The 18,074-nt window shown below is 43.6% G+C and overlaps 1 pseudogene; it reads left to right on the top strand.

The window, feature by feature from the left end:
- The first annotated feature begins 2,486 nt into the window (after positions 1–2,486).
- On the top strand, positions 2,487–15,386 carry LOC105727369 (large ribosomal subunit protein eL13-like; annotated as a pseudogene).
- The last annotated feature ends 2,688 nt before the right edge of the window (positions 15,387–18,074 follow it).

Here is an 18,074-nt window from a genome sequence, read left to right on the forward strand (position 1 = left end):
TCTTTGTTTCTAAAAGATTCATGTAAAGAAAAAGACTTTGAAAAACATTTAGAGATTGAGGTGCTTGTTTCTTTTTTTTTGAGACAGGGTCTCTGTCTGTAACCCAGGCTGGAGTGCAATGACATGATCAGGACTCACTGCAGCCTTAACCTCCTGAGCGCAGGCGATCTTCCTATCTCAGCCCTCCTGAGTAGCTGGGACCACAGGCACACACCACTAGGCCTGGCTAATTTTTATATTTTTTGTAGGATACGGTTTCATCATGTTGCTTAGGCTGATCTCACACTCCCAGGCTCAAGCAAGCCTGCTGCCTTGGCCTCTCAGCGTGTTGGGATTACAGGTATGAGCCACTGCACCTGGCCTGGTATCTGTTAATTTAATTTCTTAATTATTATTTTTCTGGTTACATATACTGGGACAGAGATTCTGTAACCCAACTTCATCTTGCCATCTTTACCCAGAACTTTCACATTACTTTAAAAATTTCTTAACATTTCAAACATACATCAGAGTACATAAAATAATGTAATACATACCTTTCTACTCACCAGTGTGATTAAACAAATGTAAATGCTTTTGCTAACTTGCTTTAGAAATAAAATGATGTAAAAACAGCTGGCTGGGCATGGTGGCTCATGCCTGTAATCCCAGCACTTTGGGAGGCGAAGGCACGTGGATCACCTGAGGTCGAAAGTTCAAGACTAGCCTGGCCAACATGGTGAAACCCCATCTTTACTAAAAATACAAAAATTAGCTGGGTGTGGTGGCACACACCTGAATCCCAGCTACTCAGGAGACTGAGGCAGGAGAATCGCTTGAACCCGGGAGGCGGAGGCTGCAGTGAGCCGAAACTGAGTTATTGCACTCCAGCCTGGGCAACAAGAGAGTCTTTGTCTCAAAAAACAAACAAACAAACAAACACAAAACCAGGTAAGACCCTTCTCCTATCACCCTCGTCTCTCTCCCCAGAGGTAATCACTCTCCTGAAATACATTCCCATGTATATTTTGTACTTTTTCTTTTATTTTTAACAGAGTCTCACTCTGTTGCTCAGGTGAGAGTTCAGTGATGCTATTGCTCACTGCAGCCTCAAACTCCTGGGCTCAAGCAATCCTCCTGCTGTAGTTGCCCGAGTAGGTAGGACTACAGGTTCACACCCCCATGCCTGGCTAATTTTAAAAATTATTTTTTTGTAGAGACTGAGTCTTGCTATGTTGCCCAGGCTGGCCTCAAACTTCTGGCCCCAAGGGATCCTCTCACCTTGACTTCCCAATGTGCTGGAATTACAGGCATGAGCCCAGTAATACAGTGCCTAGCCTATATTTTTTACTTTTATTATAAAAAATATTTCCATAAACTGTACAATGTTGTTTAATAGTGTTTAAATATAGTTTATGTATACTTCTGTGACTTAAAAAAAACTATACTAGGGTTTTAAGATTTAAATACATGGAAACATGTAACTAGTTTACTGATTTTTTAAAATTGTACTTTAGATTCTGGGATATATGTGCAGATCATGCAAGATTGTGGCATAGGTACATTCATGGCAGGGTGGTTTGCTGCCTCTATCCCCCCAGTTTACTGATTCTTTTTATTATTATTATTTCCAAAGCAACCCGTTTACTGATTCTTAAAGTGTGGCTCCTGGACCAGCAGCATCAGCAGCATGTGAGAATTTGTTAGAAATGCAAGTTTTCACTGAAAGAATCAGAAACTCTAGTAGGACCCAGTCATCTGTCCTTTACCAAGCCCTTCTGATGATTTTAATATACGCTGAAGTTTGAGAACTACTGCTCTAATTTATTTATTTTATTTGTTGGCTAGGATTGTATGAATCAGCCACAGTTTATGTCTCATACTAAGGAAGTTAGGGTTTTGTTTTGTTTTGATATTTGTTATTATTGTTTTTTTTTTTTTGAGACAGAGTTTCACTCTGTTGCCCAGGCTGGAGTACAGTGGCATGATCTCAGGTCACTGTAATCTCTGCCTCCCGGGTTTAAGTGATTCTCCTGCCTCAGCCTCCCAAGTAGTTGGGATTACAGGCCCCTGCTACCACGCCCAGCTAATTTTTCTATTTTTAGTGGAGATGGGGTTTCACCATGTTGGCCAGGCTAGTCTCAAACTCCTGACCTCAAGTGATCTGCCTGCCTTGGCCTCCCAAAGTGCTAGGATTACAGGTGTGAGCCACTATGCCCCATCCTGCTTCTTTTTACAAATAGTGCTGCATTGAACCTGCTAGTGCATGTCTCCTTGGGTACCCATTTCAGAGCTTTCCAGCATACTCATTTAGTAGTGGAATTGCTATCTTTGTAGTAGATCACATTTTAAACTTCACAAGATTTAGCAAGATTACTCGCCAAAGAAGTATTATTTAAAGAAGCATATTCCTGCCAGCAGTGTATAAGTAAGTACCATTTGTAAATTTCTTTGCCAACTTTTGATATTTTCAGACTTTATTCATTTATTTATTTTTGACTATGATGATGGCTGTGAATGATATCTTCGTGGATGCAGCACCATATCCTACAGCTGTCCAGGTTTCTTTCTTTGTGAATTGCCTGTTCACATTTCTGGCCCATTTTTCTATTAGGTTCACCTATGCTTTAAAAAAATTAGTCCATAGGAGTTCTTTACGTATTCTGGATATGGATCTTGTGTCCAGGTTAGGTCTTCTGTCTGTGGGATTGTCATTTTACTTTGTTAATGGTGTGTTGTCATTAAAAAGTTTTACATTTTAATTCAAATGTTTCAACATTCCACTTTATGGTTCTAAGTGTCTTGTTTAAGAATTCCTTTCTCAGTGTCATATAGATAGTCTCCTTGGTAAATACTACCATGATGTCAATTTGATAGATGAGTCAACTGAGGCACAGAGAGCTTAAATGACATGCTCAAGGTCACAGACTGCTGGAGATGAGTGACTTGAGCTCTTGGTCCCCGGGTTTCACTGCACTCCACAGTTTCAGAACTTGTCGCCATCCTGTTCTGCTGTTTGTTTCATGAGAACTCCTGTTTGCCTTTTTCTGTAGATAGAGAGGGCATGCCGAGCTCAGACAGGGTGCAAGTTTGGTGCAGTTTTTATTTACTGCATAATGAAGCACCTACCTCTAGACTTCAGGATTTAAAAAAAATATATTTAAGTTATTTCAAATAATTTCAGATTTATGGAAAAGTTGCAAAAAAAATAGTATAAAGAATAATCAGCCCAGCATAGTGGCTCACGCATGTAATTTCAGCACTTCGGAAGGCCAAGCTGGGTGAAACTGGTGAGCCCCGGAGTTTGAGATCAGACTGGACAACAAAGTGAGACCCCATCTCTACAAAACAAACAAAAAATTACCCAGGAGTTGCTTCCGCTCGGCTGTTTTTCTGCACAGGAGGGCCGTAGGCAGCCACGGCGCCCAGTCGGAATGGCATGATCTTGAAGCCCCACTTCCACAAGGACTGGCAGCGGCGCCTGCCCACGTGGTTCAACCAGCCGGTGCGGAGGATCCCTAGACGCAAGGCCCGGCAAGCCAAGGCACGCCGCATTGCCCCGTGTCCGGCGTTGGGGCTCATCCGGCCCGCCCATCGTAGGCTGCCTATCGGCTCGTGGTGCGCTGACCCACGGTTCGGGGCCGCATGAAGGTGCGCGCTAGCCGTGGTTTCAGCCTGGAGGAGCTCAGGGTGGCCGGCATTCACAAGAAGGCGCCCGGATCATTGAATTTCTGTGGATCTGAGGAAGCGGAACAAGTCCAAGGAGTCCCTGCAGGCCAACGTGCAGCGGCTGAAGGAGTACCACTCCAAACGCATCCTCTTCCCAGGAAGCCCTCAGCCCTCCAGAAGGGAGACAGTTCTGCTGGAGAACTGAAACTGGCCACCCAACTGACAGGACCGGTCGTGCCCATCCGGAATGTCTATAAGAAGGAGGAAGCTCGGGTCGGGCGCGGTGGCTCACGCCTGCAGTCCCAGCACTTTGGGAGGCCTAGGCGGGAGGATCACGAGGTCAAGGAATCGAGACCATCCTGGCCAACATGGTGAAACCCCGTCTCTACTAAAAATACAAAAAAAAAAAAAAGTTAGCCTGGCGTGGTGGCGCGCGCCTGTAGTCCTAGCTACTCGGGAGGCTGAGGCAGGAGAATCGCTTGAACTTGGGAGGCGGAGGTTGCAGTGAGCTGAGATCGCGCCAGTGCCTTCCAGCCTAGTAACAGAGCGAGACTCTGTCTCACACACACACACACACAAAGGATGTTGAAAAGAAAAAATAAATCCCTCTTGGGGACTTGCAATAATAATAATAATAATAATAATAATGATAATGATAATAATTACCCAGGTGTGGTGCTGTGCACCTGTAGTCCCGGCTACTGGGAAGGCTGAGGCAGGAGAATTGCCTGAGCCCAGGAAGCTGAGGCTGCACTGAGCCATGGTTGCACCACTGTATTCCAGCCTGGGAGACAGAGTGAGACGCTGTTGAGAGAGAGAGAGAGAGAGAGAGAGAGAGACAGAGAGAGAGAGAGAGAGAGAGAGAGAATTTTGAATATCCCTCACACAGATTCCCCAAGCGAACATTTCACTGTTTGCTCTATAACTCCCCCTCTACCTATCTCTTTCTGTTCACCTCTCTCTGACTCATCTAATCTACAGACTTCATATGCATTTCACAAATGGTCCCAGTAGTGTTCTTTTGAGCAAAAGAAACAGTTTTTTTCCTAGTCCACGATCCAATCTAGAATGCATGTTGCCTTTAGTTTTCAAGTCTCTTGAGTCTCCTTTAATCTACAACAGTTCTTCAGTCTTTTTTTGTCTTTCATGACCTTGACATTTTTGAAGAGTACAGGCCATTTATTTTTTAAAATGTTCCTCTTTGGGGCTTGTCTGATGTTTATTCATCATTAGATTCAGGTTATACATCTTTGGCGGGAATGTGCAGAAGTGACGTTGCATCCTTCTTAGCCAGTGTTTGTTCTAAACCCTTTTGACTAGAACCCCCTGCAGCATTACGTGCATAGATGCATTTTTTTCCACTCAAAGGGATTAAAATCTCTTATATACAATTCTCAGAGGGCTCACACAACCTAATAAGCGCTAAGACATGGTCGGGCGTGGTGGCTCACGCCTGTAATCGTAGCACTTTGGGAGGCCGAGGTGAGTGGATCACCTGAGGTCAGGAGTTTGAAACCAGCCTGGCCAATGTGACGAGACCCCATCTCTACTAAAAATACAAAAATTAGCTGGGCGTGTTGGCACGTGCCTGTAATCCCAGCTGCTCGGGAGGCTGAGGCAGGAGAATCGCTTGAACCCAGCGGGTGGAGGTTGCAGTGAGCCGAGATTGCACCACTGCACTCCAGCCTGGGCAACAAAAGCGAAACAATGTCTCAAAAAAAAAAAGAAAAAAGAAAAAGAAAAGAAAAAAAAAAGAAGCCAAGACATTCCACATTTCTCTTTGCTGTCTTGTTGGGAGTTCTTAGTTAACAGGGCTGTCTGAAAGAGGCTAGGAGACAGGCATTGAGTCCGGGAGAAGAGGTTTCTGCAACACTTTACAGGCTTCACGACCCTCTGGGACCTGCCTGTGCTGCCCCAGGGAATTTATCTAGTGCATCATGCAAACAGATATTCCACTCTCCAGTTTCCTTGGCCCAAGTTTATTGAGGGAATTTACCATTTATGAAGGTTTGGTGGATCAGAACACAAGCTGTGGAATCTGGATGGTCTATGTTCACTTCCTGCTTTACCACTTCCTAGCTGGGCAAACTGGCTTCAACCTCCCTGCACCTCACTTTCTTCATCTGTAAAAGGGGTGTAAGAATAGTCAGAAGGTCAGGGTGAAGTAAGTTAAATGAGGTATCACGTATCACTCTTAGAATCATGCCTGGCTCATCGTGTGGGCTCATTAGCTCATAGATCTCACCTTCTCTAGGTTCACTTGATGACATCACACTTTGTGTCTTGTCCTATTTGTTAGACCGTTCCTAGAAAGCAGAGGGCCTTGGGTTTTCATACGCTACTGTGTTCACAGATGGAATAAATTTCACCAATCACTGAGTGATCATTGAATTCTGGTCCCCCAGGACATTGGAGTGGGGGTGAAGGGGACCTTGTTGGGACCATATCAAGTTCCTGGTGAGCCTCAACAGAACTAATAGCTTCTCAAAGCAAGAGTCTGTAAAACACAGTGAATCAGAATGGAACTGCACACACTTGACAAACTGTGTTGTATGTTGATAGAGGCGGCTCAGAGAGCTGTTGAAAGACCACCCTAAAGTCCCTCCGAGCCATTAGAGAGCTTCCTTGGCAGGGTCACCTGGATTGAAGCCCAGCCTCAGTGACACCTACCCATGTCAGTATAGCTCTATACAACTGTGGTAATCAGAATAACGGTCCCCTGAAGAGGTCCATGCCTTGATCTCTGGAACCTGTGAATATGTAACCTTACACGGCAGCAATAACTTCGCAGATGTCATTGATCTTGAGATGGGGAGTCCTAGATTACTCAGGTGCACTCAATGTAATTACAGGAGTTCTTATAAGAGGGAGGTAGGAGGCTCAGAGTCAGAGAAGATATGATGACAGAGGCAGAGGAGGGAGGGAAGGAAGGAGGCATAGGCCAGGGGAGAGAAAGATGCTACACTGCTGGCTTTGAAGACCGAAGATGGGGCCACAAGCCAAGGAAAGCAGGTGGCTTCTAGAAGCTGGAAAAGGCAAAAAAAAAAAACAGATTCTCCTCAGACCACCCAGACCCCCCAGACCTTCTGACCCGTTTTTGACTTTGGACTTTCTTCTCTCCAGAAGACTAAATAAATACATGTTTTCCTTTTCTAATTTTAAATGGCTTACTTTTTTCCTTTTAATAATTAAATATTTAGTCCAATTAAAATCAGGTTTTAAAATTTAATTTAATTTATTTTTATTTTAGACAGAGTCTTGCTCTGTTGCCCAGACTGGAGTGCAGTGGCACAATCTTGGCTCATTGCAACCTCTGCCTCCTGGGTTCAAGCAATTCTCCTGCCTCAGCCTCCCAAGTAGCTGGACTACAGGCACACACCACCACACTTGGCTAATTTTTTTTTCTATTTTAGTGGAGACGGGGTTTCACTGTGTTGTCCAGGCTGATCTTGAACTCCTGAGCTCAGGCAATCTGCCCACCTTGTCATCCCTAAGTGCTAGGATTACAGGCGTGAGCCACCGAGCCCAGCCTAAAATCAGTTTTGATGCAAGATGCCGTAGGTAAGTGTAATTAGATTCTCTCTCTCCTCAAGCAATCTTGATACCAAATAACAGTTTAACCATTTTTGTGTTTCTTATTTACCACATACGTTCTTTTCTACAGGAGGATCAAGTTCAGGGATATCAGTTGTTTCAATAGCTGTCTCTTTTTGAGGCAGTCTATACTGTTTCAATTATGTTACTCTAGATGGAACATGTTTAGTTATTGTTTCCAGAAGCCATGTGAAGTATACTTGTGAAAACATTTAAAAAGAATTATCTTTAATGTAGGTAAGTGAATCTTGTTCATGCTACTCAAATGACCAGATTAATCTGAGTAATGCCCTCCTTCACTTGGAATTCAAAGGATCCATTTTCCAATTTGCCTACAAGTGTTGGGGTATACAAATAGAGTGTAACTCTAATAATCATACAGAAAGGTAAAGAAAAATACCAGAGTCAGGCAGGCCAGCTGAGTCAGTGACTCACTGTTTTTTCAAGATTTTTATTCATTGAGTCCAGGGTAGAACTTGAGAATATTTATTTATTTGTTTTTAAAAAATGCTCTCTCAGGTTTGCAAACCACTGAGCTGGTTTGCAAATTAGAACTGCAGAGATAATATACCTAAAAGCCATTTGCCACGTGTCACCAACTTTCAGGGTCCCTCACATATAACCCAAACTGAGAATGTTAAATCTCCCTTATGAGGGTTAGAACTGGATAACTGACCAAGTCAGTAGAGACAGAATTTGAAGGATGAGTTCTCCAAATTCAAAACCTAGTAGTGTTAATCAACCATTTACACTTATTCGTAGTTTCTGAAAATCAGGATTTCCAGAGGAACTTGGTTAGGCAATTTTTTTCACATAGTCTTAGGGCCTATCCACATGGTTTCTGGGCACAGGCTTGAGGAGAGAGGGCTTCCTCACTTCATGGTGGCCTCAGAGCAGTTGTGCTGCTCACATGAAGCTCAGGACTCTGAGGGAGTGGCTAAGAGAACCAGGCAGGTGCTGTATTGCCTTCTATGACAGTTTCAAGAGTCACATAAGCCTGGCCAGATTCAAAGGAAGGGAGCATAGACCCCCATTTCTCAATGGGAAGAATATAAAAATCCCACTCTGGGAAGAGCATGTGGGATGGGAGATACGATTGTGGCCATCAGTGGGAAATGCAATCTGCCACAGTGGAGTCATCTGTTGCCCCCACATCCAGTGCCCAGAGCCTTTCTCTCAAATCTTTCTCGAATCTGTCCGCGTCTCTATGTTCGCCTGCCCACCACTAGTCCAAGCCATCTTGGACCCCTTTGACTGCCTCCAAACCAGGGGCCCAGCTTCCACTTTTCTTTCCCTTCCATTCTTTCTCTTCTACAGCTAGAGTGATATTTTTATAAAAAAATTTAATTGCACTCCCCATTGTTCTTGGAATAATAATAAAGCTGCCTTCAAGACCCTGTGAGATCTGGATCCTTTCTGCCTTCCAGACTGTACCCTTGCTTCCCAACCTGCAACCCCATCTGTATTCTTCAGGCCCGATGTCCACCACGTTCTTTCCACCTCAAGGCATTTGTACTCCCCATTTCCTCTGCTTAAAATACTTTTCCAGTCCCTTTCCTACCTCATCCCACTCCCTCCTCCCTTTCACCTCTTTTTTTCTTTTTTTCTCTCTCTCTTTTTTTTTCCTCTCTCACTTTGTGTCATAATCCTTTCACCTTTTTAACTCCTACTCATCCTGAAGAATGAGTCTTTGCAGATATAATTAATCTGGGGTCATACTGCATCAGGGTGAGCCCCAATTCAATGCTGAGGTCTTAATAAGAAGAGGGAAATATAATTGAAATCTTACTCCCCTGCACTCCAAGTAGAGAGAGAGTATGGCATGGTAGCTAGGAGCACCGACTATGGATTTAGACTTCTTGGTTCTAAATCCTGGCTCTACCATTTACTAGCTGTGTGACCTTGGGCATGTACTTAACCTCTTTGTGCCTCGGTGTTTTTCCTTTGTAAAACACAGATGGTAATAATACCTGTCTCAAAGGATTGCTGTGAATGTTGATGAATTAAAATAGGTCAAAAGCCTAGAAAAACGCCTGCCACTTAGTGCTCTGTGAGCTTGGCTGGTAGTGGTTTGTCAGCTTGTTGCATGCTCTTCGAGGATTGCATGGGATGCTCTTACGCATTTCTCTTTTCTGTCACTTGCCAAATCAGAGGCCAGATAATGGGATGTGAGGAGATGTTTCCTATTACCTTCTAATCTGTGACTTCAGACCCACAGCTGAGGATAAACAGGTGATAAATATATTATGAACCTTAACCTGGGGTTTATGAACTTGGATGGAAAAAATTTACTCCCTTATTTTCATTGACCTCTAACTTAAATCAAGCATTTCTTTTGATCATGAATGTAGGCAATAGACTACAATAGTGTCAGCAGGGCCTGCTACATTGTCACCAATAGGAGGCATAGATATTTCTATTTGATATCACACTAGAGCTGCTGCTGCAGATGTCTTGAATTATTGTTTGCACATATTACTTTGAAATTATGGAGGTTTTAGACTTGCCACTAGAGCTTGTTATTTATTCCATTAATAAAGAGGCACGTATATGCTATATCACATATTTGTCTTAGTATTTTGATGACTATATTTCAATATAACTGGTCTTCTTTATAACTCTATCATATTTTACATTCACAAAGATTTTTCTGAGAAGGATCTGTAGGATTCTCCAAACAGCCAGAGGATTCTACAACACAAAGAAGACTTAAGAATCCCATTTTAAAGAAAGTAGCCAACAACTGGGGTGAAAAGCTCTCTTAAGGGCATACTAAGAGGTGAGTGCTTTCTTTGAGTCAGACATTGTGCCGAGGACTTTATATATATCTACATTTAATACTCCCAACACCCTTAGAAGTAGGTATCATTATTTATTCCCATTTTACAAATGAGAAAATTGAGGCTCAGAGGAGTAGGCAAATTACCCAAGGTCACAGAGCAGTATGTTAGTGGCAAAGTCTATGCTCTTAATGATTTCAATGTCCTGCTTGTCGTATAAATCCTTTGAGTCTTTGCCACTACCCTGCAATGTAAGTACCTCATACTTTCATTTTGCAGTTGAGGAAACTGAGACTCAAAAAGATAGAGTCATTTTATTTCTCATCTTTAGTTGATATAGTCAGGATTCAAACCCATTTCTGTGAGATTCCTAAGCCCACATGTCCCACTGTATCTGGCAGAGTTAATTACAGGTACCATGGAAATATAGCCTGGGAGAGCTGTTGGTTTATCTTATACCTTTCTACACCATTCATCAGGATTAGGCAGTTTGGAAAGAAATTACTACTTTTACTGTTTTTACTGTGGGATGACAGAACTGTGCGGGGAACGTCTTTGTGGATGTGAAATCCACGTCAGCATTTGGAAAACTTCATTAGCCACTATTGTCTAGACTAGGGAGTTAAAAGTAGGAAGCAAGAGATAAAAGAATACATGGGTAGGAAGTTCTGTGTTGGCTCATGCTGAAACGGAAAGAATCATTATTTTGAAACCATTAATGATGAACTTGGTAAGGATCAAAGTAGTCTCGTGATCTGTAAATCTAATGAAATGAAAATGAGGTAATGGTATGTTTTATAACTATGGAGGATCTGAGAAGCTGGAAATTATCTCAGCATGAATACTGTAAGAGAAGAGGGAACAATGGAAGGCATCTAGAAAAGGATCTTTATTCAGCTTTATTTATAGCAGGTATTCGTCTTGTCTTTCAACACAGGGATCACAAAGGAGTTTGTTTCACCTTGCTGGGTGTATGAAAATACAACGATTGTCACAGTCCCTGCTGCTTCCTTCATGGAACTTAACTCATTCAAAGAAGGGAAAGGCAGAGAGCTATGATGAGGGGAATGAATAGCTCGGGGTGGGAGGGGAGACTGGAGGTAAGAGAGACTGGGGAGAAGAAAAGAACTAAGAGAGATTCTTTCCACCATTGCCCAACCCCCTTTCTCTAAGTTTTTACTTTTAAAAAATATTTTTTAACAGAGACGGGATCTCACTATGTTGTCCTTTCTGGTCTCAAACTCCTAGGCTCAAGTGATCCTCCCTCCTTGGCTTCCCAAAGTGCTGGGATTATAGGTGTGAGCCACTGCACCTGGCCTCAACACCTTTTCTCTAGACCTGAGCTATCTAACATAGTAGCTATTAGCTATATGTGGCTCTTTACAGTTGATAAAAGTCAATACAATACACCCTCCACTTTCTTGGTGGTACTAGCCACGTTCCAGATGTTCAACAGACACATGTAGCTAGTGGTAGCTACCGTATTGAATGGCATAAATACAGAATGTTTCTATTATCACAGAAAGTTCTATTGGAAAGCGCAAATAAATGCTCCAATCCACCTAGATGTCTAGGAGTATTTAAAGCCTGGGACAAGGGAAATCCCATGACTGTAGCATCTCTGGCCCAAAGGACGACAGAGCTCCGAGTTTTTGAAATGGGACATAAGGGTCCCAGTTTCCTGGGTGACCTTAGGCTAGCCACTTCTATTCTCTAGAACTCAGTTTTTCTCTTCTTCTTCTTTTTTTTTGAGATGGAGTTTCACTCTTGTTGCTCAGGCTGGAGTGCAATGGTGCAATCTTGGTTCACCACAACCTCTGCCTCCCAGGTTCAAGTGATTCTCCTGCTTCAGCCTCCCAAGTAGCTGGGATTGCAGGCATGTGCCACCATGCCCGGCTAATTTTTTTTTTTTATACTTTTAGTAGAGACAGGGTTTCCCCATGTTGGTCTCAAACTCCCAACCTCAGGGGATCAGCCTGCCTTGGCCCCACAAAGTGATGGGATTATAGGTGTGAGTCATGCACCTGGCCCTCAATTTTCTAATATTAAAGAGTAATGCAATTTTTGTTAGACATTATGTGAGAAAATCACATAGTTAATTCAGTCCTTATAATAACCATGTGAGCTCTTAGGCCCATTTTACAGAGAACAAACTAGAAGTTAAGAATATGCTTGCAGTGAGCCAAGATTGCGCCATTGCACTCCAGCCTGGGTAACAAGAGTGAAACTCCGTCTCAAAAAAAAGCAAAAAAGAAAAAAAAAAAGAATATGCTCAAGGACACACAGTCAGTAGCAGAATCAGATTTTGGGCCAGGCCTATGACTTCAGAAGTTACACTTTTACTCATCAAACAATGCTGCCTACTACTGCTAGTTCCTTATTTGTGAATCAAAGTGTCTTTGCTGTATTCTCCCAGAAACAGAAACTGAGACAAAGATTTGAGTGCAAGTAGCAAGTAGTTTATTTCAGGGGTGACTCTGGGAAGCACCGATGGGCTAGTGGCGAAGTGAGACAGAGAGGAGAAGGAAGCCATTACAGGGTGGGCGAATGAGCAGGTTACACTGGGGGCAACTGTGGCTTCACCTTGACTGGACGGACGGTGTAGAACACAAACCTTTTAGTTATCTCAGCTGGGGGGCAAGGGAGCTGGGGCATTGATCCACCAACTCCTCATCTGTCATTGGTAGAAGGCTGCATTATCTCCAGCCCTTCTGGCCTGCCCTCTGAAGGGCTAAACATGCTCTTGTGGCCAAAAAAGGCTCTGGGGCAGAATGTCACAGGTGCTTGAGATAGGGAACAGGAAGTGTAGGAACAGTGAATGTGGAAGGGCTGAGGATGGAGAGCCAAAAAGGTGCTACATGGGGATTGAACTAAGTCTTCTTTCTGCTCTAAACAGTTAGTGGCTAGTAGTGCTGGTATTAGGTATTTTTACATCACAAAACCTGAAAGCATAATGACTACAGTCTACCAGAGCAGGGGTCCCCAAAACCCGGGCTGAGGACCTGAGGACCGGTACCAGTCCATGGCCTGTTAGGAACCAGGCTGTGACCTGTTAGGAACTGGGCACCTAACAGGAGGTTAGTGGCCGGCTAGTGAGCATTACAGCCTGAGCTCCACCTCCTGTTAGATCAGCAATGGCATTAGATTCTCATGGGACTGTGAACTCTATTGCCAACCGCACAGGCGAGGGATCTCGGTTGCATGCTTTTTATGAGAATTTAATGCCTGATGATCTGAGGTGGAACAGTTTTATCTAAACTAGGAACTATCCTTCCTAGCCCCTCTGTCCATGGAAAAAAAAATTGTCTCCCACAAAACTGGTCCCTGGTACCAAAAAGGTGGGGGACCGCTGTGCTAGGGCATATCTGTAGGGGAGGGCCTGGAGATACAACCAGACATCTGAGCTAATTTTCAACACAGATGACGGAGTGAAGGATTAATATTCAGGGCTGGGATTTTATCTAGTTCAATACTGTAACCCCAACATGTGACACATGGTAAGTGCTCAAGGCATATTAGTTGAATGGCTACATGATGGAATAAAGTTGATATGAAATAGACAATAGAAAATGGACAAGGATATATACAATTAGTTCACAGAGGAGGAAATCCAAATGGTTGGTAAACATTTGATAGGATCCTCAACTTCCCTAATAATTGAGGAAATGTAAATAAATGCAACAATGAGATATCTCTCTTTACCATCAAATGGTCAAATATTAAAATGAATAACATTTAGTATTGGGGAGATTGCAAAGTAAAGGTCCCTTCAAACATATGAATTTCTCAAGTGTTGGAAATAGATGCTCAGTGCTGAAAAGAAAAATGAGCACTGAGACAAAGGATCTTGCAGCAACGCAATTTTTACTTCCTGGACTGCAGGAAGGGTACCCTCGCTAGCCATCGTGCCACGAGAGTACAATGACAAAGGAAAACACACAAATTTATTCCTTATGCATTTGGGGTTGTTCTCACTGCTGTGTCTGATCTCTGCTGACTGGAGCCAGACATCACAACTTAAACTAAAACCCAGCAACTTAAAACTTAAAACTTTTCTAAACAGGTAAAAGCAACGGAGAGCTGGGACATGCCTGTGAGCATGTCCAGCACAGATATTTTGGTTAAAGTACAAAGACATAGAATGTATTACGTGCCTGTAAGCACGGCATGTTTAACAGCTACATAGGATAGGACTTAACAAAGTTATTAGCACACTTATTCTTTAACAAGAAAGGATCTTTAAAAAGAAACTTTTCTACTTTCCACACCAAGGTTTTTGGAAAAGTATCTTTAAATTATCTGTTAGCATTTACAATATAAATACCCACAAATTCCTTCTAGAAATCTACTGTATAGAAAAAAAAGCACACATGCCCAAGCATGTGCAAAAACGTCGCTGCAGCCTGATGCAACCTGAATGTACATCAAAAGGAAAATGGTTAAATTAGTTGTGACAAGTCTACACCATGGAATCTTACAGTTATTTTTTAAAAAAAGACTGTGTTCGACCTGTATCTACTAACCTGGAATTATTTCCATGATATAGTATTGTGACAAAAATGATTGCAAAAATAGAAAAAGATTCCTTTTCTTATTAAATGAGCAGATATATTCTTAAATGTGTAGACAGATACCCAGCAGGCTGTTATGAGGAGAGAGGTGTGAAGATAGATAGAGAACAAAAACAGAGGCCAAGACAGGAGGATTACTTGAGTCCAGGGGTTTGAGGCTGCAGTGAGCTATGATTGTGCTACTGTACTGTAGCCTGGGTGACAGAATGAGATCCTGTCTCCAGTAAAAAAAGAAAAGAAAAAAATAAAAATAGGTGTTTACAAACGTAGAGATAATATACATGGTCTAATGTTATAGGGAAATGTAAAATAGGTAATCTATTTATGATATCCCTTGGAAAGAAAAATCTGAAGGTTCCTATAGGCCAGGATTAAAAGGTGGCACATACAAATGTACAAATGTAAACGCTGATTTGATTATGAGATGGGACCATGGATTTTTTGGTCTGTAATGAAGTGTCCGTTTCATGTTAATCTTGAGTGGGAAAGGCTTGATTACTCACCAGGCTATGGCTGCATGAAAAGATGCAGAATTGTATCTCTTGATCCTGATTCCCAAGTGCTTTATTCTTTCCCCCCGCTAATTACTGAGAAGAACTTGCCTTCTAATGGGTCTTTCTTCAGGGGTTGGCACTTTTAAGGCAATCAGAATTTTGAGGATATTTTCCCTGCATTATTGGGCCAAGAAAGTATCTGCCATCTCTGGTTCTTACGTCTGGTATGCGCCCAAATTTAGGAAGAGCAAGGGGAGAGGAGAAAAACGTCATCCCGCATAGAGAACAAGTTGTGCTGAATGTTCTGAAGGAACATTGTGGGGCAAATGGATTGTTCTGGAGGCTCAGGATGTGTGTACTCTTTTTACTTGAGGGGGGCAGGGAACCTGGCAAGGAAGCCAAGGAGGCACAGAATGTGGGGTGTAAGCCAAGTGTGGTCACTCTGATTCCCTTCCCAAGACTTTGAACCTTGAGGGAGTGGTGCTGAAGTTCAGGGGCAGTTAGAGATTGTGTTCATTATCTATTGCTGGGTAAGATATTCACCCAAAACTTAGTGGCTTGAAGCAAGAAAGCATCTAGTATCTCACAGTTTCTGTGGGTCAGGAATCCAGAAGCAGCTTGGTTGGGTGGTTCTGATTAGATCACCACTGTGATCAAGGTGTCAGCTGGGGCTGAATTCATATGAGGAGTGGCTGCTGCTGGAGGGCCCACTTCCACTTCCACTTCTTCTGTGGCCGATGGCTGGAAGCTTTGAATCCTTGCCACGTGGACTTCTCCACAGGCTGCCTGAGTGCTGAGTGTCCTCATGACATGGCAGACAGCTGCTTCCCCAGAGGGTCTGGAGAGAGAGAAGGGGGGGGGGCGGAGTGGGAAGAGGAGGAGGAGGAGGAGGAGAGAAAGAGATAGATATAGAGAGAGAAATGAGAGAAAGAAGAAAGAAAGGAGAAGTAGAGAGAGAAAAAAGAAAGAAGAGAGAAGAGAAAGAGAAAGAAGAGAGAAAGGAGGAGAGAAGAGGGAGAAAGGAGAGAGAAAGGAGAGAAAGAAGAGAGAGGAGAAAGGATTGAGAAAGGAGAGAGAGAAGAGAAAGAAGAGAGAAGAGAAAGAGAGCAGAGAGAGAAAGAAGAGAGAGAAGAGAGAAAAAGAAGAGCAAGAGAGCAAGAGAGTACACATATAAGATGGAAGCCTCAGTCCTTTTATTTTTATTTAATGTTTTTTCTGTAGAGATGAGTTCTTGCTATGTTGCCCAGCTGGTCTCTAAGTCCCCGCTTTAAGTGATCCTTCCTTCCTTGGCCTCCCAAAGTGTTGGAATTACAGGCATGAGCCACTGCACCTGACCTCAGTGGGTTTATCACCTAATCTCGATGTGACCTACACTCACTTCTGCTGGTTTCTGTTGGTCACATGGACCAACCCTGGTACAACAAGGAAGGGGACTACATAAGGGTGTGAAGACCAGGAAGTGGGGATGGTTGAGGGCTGCCTTGGAGGTGGGCTGGCACAGAGATGACTTATAGAACTTTTCTGTGGCAGAGTCTCATCTATTTCCTGCCTCCTGTGATTTTGCCTGGGTCCCTCTCTTGAGCCTTCCTGTCAGCTCTCTGGGCAGCCCAACACCCTTTTAATAGTGTCCTCTTTGATTAAGATTCACCACTCTGTCTTCTCTTATTTGCAAGGACAACTCTGATTAGAGCAGGTGCTACAAGAGAGGACAGCAGTGGCGGAGGTGGGACAGTAGTGAAGGAAACTCACTTTAGATAAGGCATTCAGGGAAGGCCTCTGAGGAGGCACCCCTTGCCCTGAGACATGAATGGTGAGGAAGAGTCAGCAGCTGCAGGGTGGGAGGAGGGGCGTTTTTGGCAGAGCAGGCAGCATAGACAAAGGTCTGAGGTGGGAACCCACATTGCCAATGGCCAGGTCACACAGGGTCTTGAGGTCATGGTAGGAACTTGTATCCCTTCCCCTGTAACCAAAACATCTCTTCTTCCAGACAGCAGAGACAGGGAGGGCTGAGGACCAGACCTCCCTGTATGGGGATCAGAATCAGCCGAATAAGTGGCTTTAACCAGATCAGGATCAAGACATTCTCTACTTCGTTCTCCCATCTGTTTTGCTGGCTCTTGGGTTTTCCAAATTTCTGCTTTGGGTTCTTTTCTGAGTTTCTTAGTTCCCTTTGATAAATTCCCACCCCATACTGGTGAGCTAAAGAGAAAGCTTTTTGTCCATGGTTAGGCCTGGGAATCCCAGCTAGAGAGCCTGGTCATCTTATGGAGATGGGCTGCTACCCAGTACAGTGTGGGAATGAGCAGGTGGGTCTGAGGGATCCCTTCAGCCTCATTACTCTATAGTTCTGCGTTCATTCAGCAAATACCTGTTCAGCATCTAACAAGTGTTCAGGCTCTGTGTGGGCGTTAGGTTACAAAGATGAAGGAGACACTGTTCCTCCTCTCCACAAATCAAGTTAGACATGAGGGATGGGCTGATCCAAAGGCTACTGAGTGCAAATTCCTTGTTCCTTAGGAATCAGCAACATGGCTGGCCCACAGCCAAAGCCAACAGGCCTTCTGTACCCTGCATTCTAGGAGCCAGATATTTTCCCTCCAGGTTTGCTAAAGGAGGCAGAACTGGCCCTACACCCACTGGCCAAAATCTCAATTTCCTCTCCCTTGTCCATACAGCTATCTTAGGGAGAAAGGAGTTCCTCCGCCTCCCAGTGATTCAAGTGAGTATCCTGCCTCAGCCCTCCGAGTAGCTGGGATTACAAGAGCGTGCCACCATGCCCGGCTAATTTTTCATATTTTAGTAGAGATGGGGTTTCACTGTGTTAGCCAGGATGGTCTCAAGCTCCTGACCTCTTGATCCACCCACCTTGGCCTCCCAAAGTGCCGGGATTACAGGTGTGAGGCACTGTGTCTGGCCAGTCCTTGGTTTTATTGACTAGTCTAGTGTTTATAGCAGGAGGCAATTTCCTTCCTTCCTATTGAAGGTGG

Source organism: Aotus nancymaae, unplaced genomic scaffold, assembly GCF_030222135.1.
Source record: "Aotus nancymaae isolate 86718 unplaced genomic scaffold, 86718_ANA_hifiasm-v0.15.2.pri h1tg000029l, whole genome shotgun sequence".
NCBI lineage: Eukaryota > Metazoa > Chordata > Mammalia > Primates > Aotidae > Aotus > Aotus nancymaae.